Source organism: Clarias gariepinus, chromosome 16 (assembly GCF_024256425.1).
Source record: "Clarias gariepinus isolate MV-2021 ecotype Netherlands chromosome 16, CGAR_prim_01v2, whole genome shotgun sequence".
In the NCBI taxonomy this organism is placed as follows: Eukaryota; Metazoa; Chordata; class Actinopteri; order Siluriformes; family Clariidae; genus Clarias; species Clarias gariepinus.
The window spans coordinates 24,526,679-24,541,724 of record NC_071115.1 but is presented as its reverse complement, the minus strand read 5'-3'; positions in this window follow the sequence as shown (position 1 = coordinate 24,541,724).

The following is a 15,046-nucleotide window of genomic DNA, read 5'->3' as shown; positions in this document are numbered from 1 at the left end:
AGTTATAATAACTGAGGTTATTATGTAATAAGGATTGACTGACAAATAGTGATTGATATGTGATGTAACAGAAACAGTTTATGAGGCACTCAGATCTTTTTATTTTTCATTTTACCAGACTCCTCTGGCCTGCTTCTGGTATGTAAGAGGAGTGTTTTGCCAGTGTGTGTAACATGATAATACCTGCAGGTGTCTGGGACGGCCATTTGTTCCTGTCCTGTAGGAACCATCATTTGTGACATTTGACCTAAAGCGAAATCCTCATAAGACTATGAACTTGTGTACATTTTGTATCAAAGAAGGAAATTCAATGTTCTCTGTTGTTGTTGTTGTTGTTGTGTGTTTTTTAATGAACTGTTTCTACTTTTTTATTAACTTAAAGTACTTAAGCAGTGTTTTTATGATATTTTTTTCATATGCTGGAAATGATCTTACTTTCAGGGGAAGTAAGATTGAAGTACTTAATTTTTTTTTTTACATTTGTTACTTATGTAACATCAGTATTTTCCACTTTTTTGATAAAACTATAACATACTGTATGCTTTATATGTGTAAGAGCCAATAACAGAATAAAAAAAAATATTTATTTAAAGAGATGCAATTTTAAGACTAATGCAATATAATGCTCAACAAAATTAAGAGGAAGTGATAAAGTAGAACCTCAGACCCCAGAATTCCATTCAGTAAAAATTTCTTGGATTGCTAAAGTTTGAATACATTGAATAAAGTATTGCAAGACTGCTGAGGTCCAATGGAGGTCAGCTAGTTAGTCTAAATCTAAGCGAAATCGGTACTCCAAGTTCTTTAAGTTCGGTGCATAATTAAACAGCCCCTCCCCCAACAAAAAAATGTCAGAGGGACGTGAACGGCTGAAATTGTACTTCCATTTGTACTCCGGGAAAACTAAACAAACGTTTGCCAAGCTCTCGTAGGAATCACGAAAATCATCTGAGCACAAAGAACACGCAGCCAGCGCTAAGTAAATAATGAGTTAATTATATAAATAGCTAGTTTAAATCCTTGTAGGGATCGCATCCAGCGTTTATTTTTACTCTGTTCCACGGTCCAAATATCCAGAACACCTGGCACTTCTGCATTGCTACAGCTCTGTCCCTTGGCTCAGGTTTAATAGTTCGCATTGAACAAAACATTCTGCCTGCAAAACCCCAAACACTTCCTGCAATCAGGTCGATTTAGAGGTTTCCAACTGGAGTCGAATAACACTAGATTTCACCTTGATTTGTATGAGACTATGTCGCTCAGATGCTCTCAGAATTTTGGTCAGTTCTCTTTGTAGTCGAGTGTGATTTCTGTATAAGCATGCTAACTTACATGCATCGAGTAGTGAAGGAGTGGGTAGCTCATTGTCTTAAGTGTTAAACTACTGCTTAGAAAGTTCCAGGTTTAAGCTGCTGCTGTTGGGCTCTTAGAGTAAGGAACTTAACCCTTAACTGCTATGTGTGATATGTGTAATGAGATAAAAATGTCAGTCACCTTGCATAAGAGTGTCTGTTAAATGACTTAAATGTAAATCGGAACCTAAATTTTTTTTTTTTTTTTTATGAAAGTTCTTTTTAGAAAAGTATTCAAGTGAGGCCTAAATGTTTTATCTTTTATAACAATTTACTAATAAATACACCTTTTAGTTCCATGCAGTACATCACATTATGATTCTTACCCATTTATATGAGGGCTGTTCGGGTCAAATCAGGAGTTTTCGTGGAATCACACAACACAGTTATGGGAGTTGAAAATTCCGTTTATTTCTCTTTGTAATCCTCTGGTACACTAACGTATTTAGATACCATTAAGGTAGAACATTTCCTCAGTACACCAGAGCCATGATCAGACTGCCTGCTTCATTTTATCATCACTGCTGAAATGCTAGCCTCTCTGGAACTCCTTCAATGGAATAAATGATCAATAAAATTGATGACCAAAGGCATTGTTTTGTTTTTTTTACAGGACAATGCATAACCTCATGCTCTTATTGCCCACCGTGTCGCTTGCATACAGTCCTAACCTCACTCCAAGCCCTTTCCACAGGTTTAAGCTATTAAAGGAGTTCCTGGGAGGCCAGCATTTCAGATGTCTGATTATGGCTCCAGTGTACTAAGAAAACTTTCTAACTTGATGATATCCAAGCACTAGTTTTTTTTATTTTAAAATTGTTACTATTGCTAAGAAAAAATGATTGTAATGTAATGTTGTAATTAATGTAATGAAAACAAACATTGGTCGTAAGCTTGGTCCTTCTCTACGTTTGGTGGCTGGTGAAGACCATCTTTGAAGAAGCTTTCTTTTTGGCTCTTGAGGAAGAGGATGGGTTTTCCTCATCGTCGTTAAATGTCTGCCACAAAGTGATTTCTTTAAGCGTTGCAAGAGGAAGAAGTCATTGTGTGCGAGGTCGGGGGATTAGGGGGGGATTGAGGCAGAATTTCGTCGCCAGAACGCCTCAAGTTTGGTGAGCTGAATGGGCTGGCGCGTTGTCATGCAAAAGCCGCACTTAAACTTTTGATTTTGACCCTCTAGTGACATCGTGCTAAACTATCTTGTGTTTCTTTTTTTTTATTTTTATTAGCCCATTTCAGTTTTTTCTTACGATTTATAAACTTTGCAACTGCTCCTCGTAGTGTAGGGGATTATATAGAGAAATAAAGGTAGGTTTTATTCATATTACTGTGTCGAAAGGCCTGGTTTGACTTGAATACAGTACATCTTATCATTTACAGTCCTAAAGATGTTTCTTAGTCACAAACCTCACTGGCACTGGAGACTCCTTCCGCAAATGTTACACAAACAAAACATTGATAGCAAGCTCTTGTTTATTTTACAGCCAGACCTAATACTGTCCGAGCTTGTCGTTATAGAGAATGAATCCGAAGTTTCTGATCTGAGAACTGATTTGAATCAGCAGGATTAAACACAATGGCACAAGCAGAGAGAATCACCATGAGCTTACATTCAACATGTCCCGTGTAGGAAATCCGTACTCAGACATTCCTGCAGACTGTACCAATAAATGGAACGACGATTCTCGGGTTAGCTTCATTCTGACTGAAGCATCGACTTCTGTGTGACGTCTGTGTGAACTTAATCCTTCATCTGGTGCCTAGCATGTTTGTGGCAAAAAAAAAAAAAAAAAATCATAATAATACATGTCACATTGTGTGGTAATGTGGAACATCCAGGCTCTGTCCAAATAAATGAAAGAATAAGATGTTAAACAGAAGGTTATGGTCAGTGTCGGGATGTATTCAAAATATTCAGGGGTCAATATCCTTCAAGCATTCCATCAATATGCTGACTGATTCAGCTGTTAATCATTATATGTTGTCATTTTTATCCATTTATATATCCAATTACATTCCTGTAATCTTTGGTTCTTCTAAGCTTATGAACATCTCCAAGTTGTGCTTACCCAAAATCCATTTCTCTGTGTTGTGACCCAGATATGTGAGTCTAACTCAGGCTTAAGCTGGTGCATGTGCCTACACCGATGAACTGTGAAATAAGAAAAATAAAATAAACAAAACAGTATTAGAAAGTGTACATTTCATCATAAAACATCACTAAGATGAAAGGCTTATCGAGATTGCTCTACACTGCAGGTGTGTGTGTGTGTGTGTGTGTGTGTGTGGGTGTGTAAGGAACTTAAAGAACCTGCGTGTAGGTTTATAGGTTTAAGGTAGACGTTGCAAGTGTGTGTTTGTGTGTTTGATGTGTTAGAGAAAAGGGAAGAATGAAAAAAATTAGAAGAGACAGATGGAGTGAATGAAGATGCAGATGGTTTGGGGTCTAAAGTAAATTGCTGACAGCTGGCTGATGGCACTTTGTGGTTTCTCTCTCTCTCTCTCTCTCTCTCTCAAATGTACAGTATGTATACACACACACACACACACACACACACACACACACACACACACACACACACACACACACACACACACACACACACACACAGCATACTGTAGTAGGAAAAGCTTTTCAACACCAGTCCTACAATCTCTGTAGTGTCTTGTCCGCTATTTGAGCACTTCGTAGCGGTCTGCAGGTTACAGTAGGTCATATGTGTTCATGCACTGGTGGGATTTATTTCACATCATGCACAACATGTGTCCAGATGACTTCGTAATGAACCAAACAGCTTATCATCACTGATAAATACAGTACAGTAGATATCACCATTTTATTGAGTATTGTGAAAAAGTCTTTTAAGCCAGTGCCTCGTGCTGTAATTCATATAGGACCATCCAAAACTGCAGTCGCGAAAGTGCAACACACTCCAGATATACGGCAGATATAAATATAGACGATGGCAATTAACTAATATGTTTGTAATGAAATATCTGTATTAGATGAGAAGTCTCACATGGAGGAGACAGAATAGATTGTAATAGAGTCTTAATTAGTCCATCATTCTCCCATGCTCAATCTTGGATTGGGATCTGGGATTTAGAGGCAGGGTCTTGGGCTTATTGCCTCTACTGGGCCCCTTGCATGAGGGGCTGTGGATCATTGAGTGTTCTGGTGCCTTTCTATTGTGGCCAGAATTTATGCTTTTTTTGGTGATTTGTGCTGCATTGGCTTTTCTTCGGCCTTTAGGCATGGGTGAATCATGTGTGCACATAATACTGTCACAAGTTTACTGGTACATAATTAATAAATAACATCAATGTTAATTTAGTAATAATGTACTGTATGTCTAATCACCTTCATCATAATTTTTGTATTTGAGTAGCATGCAATTATTTCCGTACACTAGGTTGGGGGATCGCACATGTGAAAAAATGTAAAGATAAAAATGCGACATGAAAAAACGAATGCATATACATAAAATATCAGGTAAAACTAAACTAATAGTTGCACTGTTAAAAAGGGTGAAATTATTGGTTTGCATCAAGCAAAAAAAAAAAAATTGGGTTGCTTACTGGAATTGAGTGAAAAAGTTTTTTTTTTTTTTTTGGCCATGCAATGTAAACGAGTCATGTGTAAAATCATGCTAAAGCCATGAATGGAAACCCACTTCCCCCTGTACGGATGCTAATTATTCTGTCCGCCTGTAACAATGCTACCAATAATGGTCAGCTAATGGTCCACTTCCCAATAAAAAAAACAAAACAACAACTAACAATCCTGTGCAAACAAACAAATACGTTTTATTATTATTATTATTATTATTATTATTATTATTATTCTACTGTAAACACTACATCCTAATGTACACACTGTCTGGAGTAAAAGAAAACACTCATACACTTGGTTCGCATGGCTGGAGCATAATTTATTTCCCTCAGAGTCATAAAATAATTGCAGCTAAACGCTGAACACTTCTTTCCACAACCAGCATGCCACTGGTTTGGGTGCTTTCATGCTGAAATAGTGTGCATGCCATTGGTGCACACAGATCTACCCATGTCTGTGTGTGCGTTTATGTGTGAGTGTGAGTGTGTGTGTGTTAGTAGTTTAAGAAAGCACATCTGGATCTGATCGGGACGGTATGAAGCGCTGTTTCAGCACTCACTGAGACTCTCACTGCTGACTAGAGAGGCCTGGAGTTAACCAGGGAAAAACACTACGTGTGTGTGTGTGTGTGTATGTGTGTGTTTGTGGAAATGGTCCTTTGTTTAAAAGAATGTAACATTTTTTTAGAAGGAAAATGTGAATACTTGTGCATTAGCCCCAGCTTCTGTTTTGTTCAGAATTTTCTGAATAAGATGAGGTTTGTCAAAACCAGCCAAGTGCACCAGCCAATCATGTCCAGCCATAGCGATACTGGCAACCGCACTGCCTTATTGATTCCAAAAATCTCTAAAACTAAACACTACTGTATGAAGCAGTGCGTCAAAACATAATAATATCCACAAATATGCACGCAGGCTACGCCCGGCTTCCCAACAAAATAAGACTCGTATGTGAGGTTTCGGTTTTTTTGGTACTGTACATGCATCAGCATCACTTGGTCACTTATTAAATGTAGAGCTCATTTGTATACAGTGACACCTACAGAACTCCATATAAGGTCAAGTGCACAGATGTCTGGGAACATGAAATTAGTGATCAGGGTAAAGCCCAAAAAAGAGAAAAGGAAGTTATTTTGGCACCAAGGAGCTGATCATTTTTGACTCGTTAATTAATACCAGAAATGCCATTCTTACTCTTTGACATAGTTGCCAGTTCCGCTTATAATACGTGACTTTGGGCTTCTTTTCCTTTGAAGTTATTTGAAAATTTTACCAGTCGCTGGTCATGTCTTTTTGTTGTTCTTTTAAAAAAATATGGGTGCCTGATAAAAAAGATCTTTATTTTACACTTTTGGTCTCCTTTCCCCAAATACATTGTTTAATGCTGTCTACACAGTCTCTCACTGATCAGCACTGTAATGCCCTGACACACGCCCCATGTGTAATGTTTGTCTATGTGTTTTTATAATGTAAGCACAACATCCTAATATACTAATATATACCTCATATTAGCTAACATGCTCCTGTTACCTACTCCTACCCTGTACTTTTCCATCTCACACTCTGCTGGTTTGTGATAGAAATGCCTGGCCATTCAAAAGAAACACACACACGCAAATGGCATTGCAATTTTATTATTATTTTTTGTAATAATAAATAAATAAATGAAACAGTGCCAGTCGAAAGTTTGGACACACCTTCTAATTCAGTGTTTTTTCTACAATCTAGAACAATACTGGAGATTTCAAAACTATGAAATTACACATATGGCATTGGGTAATTAAGTAACACTAATCGTCAGTTATTTTAAGACATGGAGGTCAGCTGTTCTGGAACAGTCCCATGAGCCCAGAACCCATAACCCACCATGATGAAACTGGTTCTCATGATAACCATCGCAGGAAAGCAAGACCAAAACTTAGGCTACCCCTGCTGCAGAAGAGAAGTAAATGTGTGTGTGTATTTTTAATATGTTTTTAACATGCTAATGTTAACTTTCTGGCCATAACATACTACAGGAATGTTAGGCTTGTTTTGGGCTTGTTTATGAAGCTGTGCTTTCTTATTAGTCTTGCGAGAGTTGGCAACCCTGTTTTTTTCATTAAGACTACGCAGAACTTTTACACTATAAGTTGTTCTGGATAAAAACATTTGCAAAAAGTTATAAACATAACAAAAATACAAATCTTAAACACAAATTTTATAAACATAAATATAAATTTCATATACTGTACAGGCCAAAAGTTTGGACACACCTTCTCATCTATCTGTCAATGTGTTTTCTTTATTTTCATGACCATTTACATTGGTAGATTCTCACTGAAGGCATCAAAACTATGAATGAACACGTGTGGAGTTATGTGTTTAACAAAAAAAGGTCTCCATAGTCACCGGACCTGAACCCAATCAAGATGGTTTGGGGTGAGCTGGACCGTAGAGTGAGGGCAAAGGGGCCAACACATGCTAAACACCTCTGGGAACTCTTTCAAGACTGTTGGAAAACCATTTCAGGTGACTGTCTCTTGAAGCTCATCGAGAGAATGCCAAAAGTGTGCAAAGCAGTAATCAGAGCAAAGGGTGGCTATTTTGAAGAAACTAGAATATAAAACATGTTTTCAGTTATTTTACCTTTTTTTTGTTAAGTACATAACTCTTGATCATGTCACTATTTTATATGTTAAATTACTTACAGTATGTATAACTTTATACACACTCTTCTTAGTGAACCACCAGTGATATTACAGCCATCTGTACTTGGAGTTCAGGGAGCAAATTGGCCAGGAACTCCTTTAATGGCCCAGACGCTTGGAAATGGCTTGGAGTGAGGTCAGGACTGTATGGGGAATGTGGCAATAACTCCCAGCCAAGTTCCTGTAATATGCAAGTGGTGTTGGTGAATGATTGTGTGTACAGCTACCAACAGATCTATTTCTCTCCCCCAACTCTGCTCTGCGGACCATCGCTCTATACTGCTTTCACCAGCATATACCCCAGCAGTAAGGAGAGCAGAGAAGGTGGTGAAAACTATTGAACAGTGGACTAGTGACAGCATTGGGTTGCCGGTATGCTTCAAGGCCACTGATTGGAACTGCCTCATATCCACATCATCTAAAATTAATGAACAAGTACAAACAAGAAAATTAGAGTTTTCTTCACTGGCTCCGAGACGGAAAAGAAGAAGGTTAACAGCGTAAAGATAAAGCGTTCCATTAAAACTGCCAAGCTGAAACATAAGAACAAAATGGAGCAATCCTTAGCTGATAGTAACCTCTTCTCAGCCTGGCAGGGCCTCAAGAATATGGCAGCTGTGAATACTGCTCCGTCCTCCAGCAAGACCATCCAGGTCACAGGTTATAATCCAGAAACACTCCGCGATGACCTTTACTCCTTCTATTCCAGATTTGAGATAGGTAACAGCACTCAGCTCGAAGAAAATTTTTCCTCACTCAAACCAGGCCACACTGCCGGCAATAGAGATAGTTGTCAAGAATTACATCATCAATAAGACAGAATTACTGATGGACCCTCTGCAATTTGTATATTGCACTGGCAGGGGAGTTGACGATGTTAAAGTATTTAAAGTAATACACATCTTAAACACATAGACACCATTCACAATCACCTGGAACTCTCCAGTGCCTCAGCAAGACTTCTGTTTGCAGATTTTTCTTTAGCTTTTAACACTTTACTGCCCCATATTCTGGACCAGAAACCCTCTAGCCATTTCCACTTGGATAACTAGCTTATCATGTGAATAATCAGTTTTCTCTCTGTGAGTGGAAAACATTGAGGTCAACTGGCAGAATCCTCTTATGTCCTGTTTCCTGAATTTGAGTGCCGCCCATAACGACGATGTCTATGATGCCCCATCTGTAAGACTCAGAGGAAGAGAACAACCTTTGTTCCCAGAGATGTTCAAATCCTGAACTCACAACTAGCCTTGTCCCTCCCTCCCCTCCGATCAACTTAGTAACCACCATTCTCCAAATAATAACCCTCTTCCACCCCTATCCCACACTACTTCAAATAGACTTTTAGACTCTCAGACTCACAATTTGTAAAAAAAACATTCATATACTTTTTTAATGTATGCATCAATCTATTTTATTATCTTTTTTTATTTATCTGCTATTAGGCATTACCTACGCTTACAGTTTATATTTATTTACAGATATTTTATCCAGATGTTTACTTGCAGCTGTTTTGCACTAACTAACTTGACTATTTCAATTTATTATAATTACAGTACAACAGTTGTTTTGTTAAATGCATTTTATTTTATTTTATCTTATACTGATGCACTGATCCTTTGCACTGATCCTTCTGTACCACTCGGTGTGTCTTAAATTTCACCCCTGGGGATAAATAAAGTTTTTAAAATTTATTTAATTGAATTGAATTGAAAATTCTGTCAGTTTTACACCTTTATTCACAAGTCCCGGTTTGACTGTCTTATTTATATGCAGCTTAATAAATGATTCATGTTGCTTTTACGCCATTGGTCATGAATGCTTACAGTACCACTCCATTAGCAGTGACTGGGAAGATGGATATGAAATAATCCTTTTGCATCCCTAAAATGTCTTTGAAAACGTAACTAAATGTTGTCCCGAGTAGAAATTACCCAGAATGACGGATGACATAACCATAAGTTTAGTGTTTTTGGTTTTTAAATGAAACAGCTACAACTTTCCTGTTTATCATGTCACTATTCTCGAGGAAACAAACAAAGCATGACCACAGTCAAGAATTAAAGACTTGAAACACTTCAAACATTTTAAGTGCACTTTCCCAGACATTATTCTTTATATGCCTATGATGTCCAGTGCATGAAGAGAATGCATTATAATGATATTAATGCTGTACATAGTTATTAGATCACGCTGTTTAGCAAAAACAGGAAGAGTGCGACGTCAAGGTGGACTATCAGGTTCTTTACACGATGGAGTCACAGTAAAGATTCTCTTGATTCTCTTGAATGTTGCCTGTGATATTGCCTCCAGCACAAGCTGCACTACAGTAATATAGAAAACTTTGTAATAATACAGAAAATGGATCTGGGTCTGTTTGTTCCATCAGGGATTTGCACATAGTTTTATGATCTGTTCAATAACATTAGATGAATTTTAACTTTGTGTTTATGATTGTTTTTTCTATAATGGTTTTAGCTATGTTGTGCTGTTTTTATGATTTGTAATATTTCTCATTGCTCCCGTGTAACACATTTAAGTGGTTTGGTTGTTTTGTTAGGAAGAGCCTCTGTTTTGTTTAAAACCTTGAGGTTAAGTGACCCCAGTATCCAGCTACAGTAGCGTGTGACGATACCAAAAATGTATGTTGGTTGACTGCATAGTTATGGATTCCGATATGAACCTGATGTCAAATTTACTTTATGTTTAAGCCAAATTTAACAAGCTAACCAGAGCCTAATTGCTGACCACTCAAGTTGTATAGGGCCTTGCAAATTACACAAGGCCTCACCCTTTCCTTGCGTCAAAGCGGGTTTGATGTGAGTAAATAACAGTAATTTTGAGCTGATGTGCTAACTTAGCAGTGCATCTTACTTTAGTCTGTCTGTACTGCTTTCCTTAGCATTGCATCCCTTCATCTGTCTCTTGCTCGCTTGACAGCCACTCCAAGAGCTGTGCTCTGTGGCTTTGTACCTGACAAAACTGTGAGTAAAATACAACTTTTATGTTTAATAAATGCATAAATGTAATTGTCTTCTAGCTCGGAAAGATAACCACATCATAAGTGCATGCTCATATGAAATGAAACTTTTCAGCAGCAACCTCTGTAGGGTCCAGTCCAGACAACATATGGGCATGATGCCACACCGCATAGGGGCACTTAATTACAAAACAAGAATGGGAATATCTAGTTTCCCAGGTCTTGGTTTTGCTACAACTCAGGACTAATGCAAGACAAGAACAATTGACACTGATTATTGATTAATTGAATTTTAAATGTTGATGATAAGAGGCCATGCCTTATTAACTCACATGGTGCTTCTGAAGATCTTGTAAATCATGTATAATTTTATTACAATAGATTTTTACAATAATCACACATATTGTAGTCTCGGCTATGAATTTCCACTGTCTTTGAATTGGCATAAATTTTTTACTATATAGGCTAGAATTTACAACATTATGCCTTAACCCCCAGCACCAGAGTTTTTCGCTTAATCTAAAAGACAAGAAATCCCACGGTTTATAAAAAGTTAAACACCTTTTCAACCATAAATCGTAGTCCATGAGCTATGTTTCTGTCTTAAACCTAAAGACTGTGCCATTCCAAAACTACTATTGTAGTTTTACCCCTTACAGAGGTTTTCCTATAATGCGTGAAACTTTAATATCTTTTACAGTAGACGGTCACAAACAAATAGGATGACTTACTTATTAATTAAATAATTACATAAAGCAGGTACCTTGCCTCCTTGCTTGGAGACTCAGCGATGAAGTCACTGTAATCTATCTTGGATGTAACTCACTCACCCATTCTCTATAACACTTATCCAGTACAGGGTTGCGGGAGACCTGGAGACGATCCCAGGGAACAAGGCCCAGGTACACCCCTAGGAAACCAGACTACCCATGCATGGGGAGAACATGTGCTTTACACACAAACCTGAGGCAGGAATCAAACCTTTGGTCAAACCTGTAACTTCTTTTCAATTGATACAGGGGCAAGTCAGCTTGCCAGTCACCGTTATAACAACCCTCAGTGTACATGTTCCTTTCCTGCAGTTGTTACCCTGTACTAGTTGCTGCCATGTTAGTATTTTATCCCTATAGGCTTTGGAGACCTGCTCAGCCACCTCATCTTTGTAAGTGTTAACAAATTTATCCAGCTATTTATTTATTTAGACCAACTAAGTGACTCATTATAATCAAACTTATTTTTAAACTTTTTTCATTTTCCAGCACTCGTCTCATGTTTCTGAAAATCTCATGCTGCAGATGTTATCCATTTATGACTTCTCACTGGCACTAGGCAACCGGTCAGATGTAATGATTGAAAAATATGATTGAATTGTTTTTTTTATGTGACCTTGATTATGTTTTATTTATAAGCACCAATATTAAAGAATTAATAAAAAATACAAAAATATACTTTTGAAAAATCTGCACACTCGGCATATTGACTTGTGATGGCAGTGATGGTACTTCAAAGTGTAATGGAGCACAGCTCAGGTAGAAGCCCCCCTTTCTCAGATTTTGCATAGGGCTTCAAAGACGTCAGGGCAGACTCCGATGCTAACCCACAAATTGTAACGCACTCAAACTATCAACAGTTCTATAAGAGGAAAGAATTAGCCAACCGAGCTCGATGTTATTGTATTGATAAGACTGTTAGACTGATGAAACACCACATTGTGGCTAACATAAGTTCAATGTTGCGATCCAAGGAATTTGAGTGGATCCCAACATAAAAATTGGCCCCAGTTCAGGTCAAAATGAGCATTCTACCCACAAATCCTAGCACACTTGACTCAATAGGAATATTTTTTTTTTCCTGGCACAAATATCTGACTAGATTTGATGAGCTTGATATTTCTTTTAGGCTGTAGCTCAGCGAAACACCGCAGGTCCATTATGGCTGGAAGCTAAATCCAAACACAACGCCATCACTGTTTATTTATCACGTTTTTCCAGATTCTTGGATAGATAATGACGTTTTTGGAATAACACTGCTCAGCAAGGTACAATATGTACACTCAAATTTCACTCACGCAGAAAGAACACACCAACACATAAACGGAGTGCTTTTAAGGACAAAGATAGATAGATATATAGATAAAAACAATTATCTAGTAAGAAACCAATGCAGTCATTTCATACCAGGAGGTTTCAATAACGGGACTAGCAAACACAGTGGATTCTGGGTAAATGCTGACGGTTGATTCCTCATTTTAATCATTAATAGTTATGTAAAATGTTTTGGAACATCAATTAAATATATTAATTAATAAATAACTATCTCCAGTTATGTTATCACAAACTATTATTGATATACACATTTTTATGCACTAAAATAACAAGCTTTATGAAGACATTTACAGCAAACGTTATTTGTTCAATAAACATACTTTGGTTTACTCAATGCATTTTTAGAGCAATTTATCAGTCTTAACAACTGAGTTACCACTTAATCCTGAGAACCGGACACTAACGAATGCAATAATGTGTCAATTATTCTGCTTGTTAGCTCAAAAGCTTGCTTAATGGCCAATTCTTCACCAAATCCCTCTGCTTGCTTTCTGGAAAGTCTGGATTGTACTTACTTCAGATAAAAGGCAAACAATAAGACTCTTTTGGCAGCTGGTTCGAGGCACATTAATTTCCACAATAACGCACATTGGCTAATTGTTGCCTGTAGCTTTTCTGGGTTTTTCGCCTCAAGCTTTTTCCCATGCCCCACTATCTTTTCTCTTCTCCATCTTTTCTCCTCTTTCCATCCATTCATGCTGTCAGCGAGAATCGTCCGTGAGTTCAGCTCACTGAAATAGGTGCCTCTTCATGCTAATCGTCTCTCAATGGATCCGTCACCTCCCACTTGAATAAAAACACTTTTTCTTCTGACTGTTTGGCCCCCGCCCTGAATCCACCCCGTTCCCTGTCTCCAGCCCAAAAAAATTTCAGCTCATTTCCGAAAAAGAAAAAGAAGCTAAATGGGTATCATTGTGTTGGCATCAGCATCTATTCTAGTTAAATATTTTAAAGAGGGCAAACAAGGTGGCATCATCAAAAGTCGATGTCACTGACATTTTCAATGAAACACATAATTAACCTCTTTATCCATATTTTGTACACATTAATAACTCAGAAAATATGATTTTTATTTTGTTTTCTGGATTTTCTGTTCAGCTTGCATGATGCAAGCAACAACACCAAAAACAAAAATCACATAAAATTTATAACACCCTTAAAGGAAATGCCAGAAAAAGGGGGAAATCTTTGTAAAAAACTTCAAAAATACCCTTTTTCCTTTCTTTTTTCCAGCACTTTGCAGCACACAACAACTGTAGTAGTAGTAGTAGTAGTAATAATAATAATAATAATAATAATAATAATAATAATAATTTCAAAAGATTCAATTTAAATAAATAGGAAACAATTAACTAAATTGCCATCATAAAGACACATAATGAACTGATTTGAATTATTAGAGGATCATGCATGTGAATAAACATAATACTCACATGAAGATAGAAAGCCCTATTGTGTAACTGTGATGCATTCTCCCTAGTTAAGGAACGCCATCACATGGCATTTTAACCCCGGATTTTCAACTGGACCACATCTATGACTTAATGTTTGTGACATGGTTTTCTTTGGTCCTTTGTGCAGCTTAATGCCCCAACATGAGTAGTTAAGCTGCGGAGTGGCTTAACGGGACTTTTAGCCTGGTATGATTATTCATGAAGGAAGTGCTACCTAATTGGTGGGCCGCTGATGTCTCTATCAAACAGAAATAGGTGCATATCTTTAGCAGAGCAGTGGCTCTATGGCACACCTAGTGAAATCACTGACCATAGTTGCAAAAATCATCACTGGCAAGTGTGTCCCAGCTGGAACATGATGCAGCAGCTCCTAAGGAAAATAATGGGTACTGTAATCATGATTGATGGATGCACTGCAATAGGCCTTGTGCTTTGATGGCTGTCACATGTACACCAATCAGCCTTAACAATAACACCACTACCAGGTGAGTTTAATAACATTAATTATCAATTATATACAAGTAAACGAGTATGCTTATGGGGAGCAAAGGCTTGCTTAATACTTAGTCTGATTCTACAAAAAGCTAATATAGTACAAATTGTTGTAAAAAGACAACAAAAGGACTTGCAGTCACTAAAAAGTTAGTATTAATTTTATCAGGTGGTGCCAATGCACCAATCCTAAATGAATGAGCTTAGAGTAGGAAGTATCTCAATTTATATGTCCATTTGGGACAGCAAATCAGTCCTCTCCTGGGCCATTGCTATTCAGTTCTGCCATGTCTTTACTTGGTCTTGGTCAAAACGTCCAGCAAACAACTTGTCACACCCTCTCAAATCTGTGCTACCACCT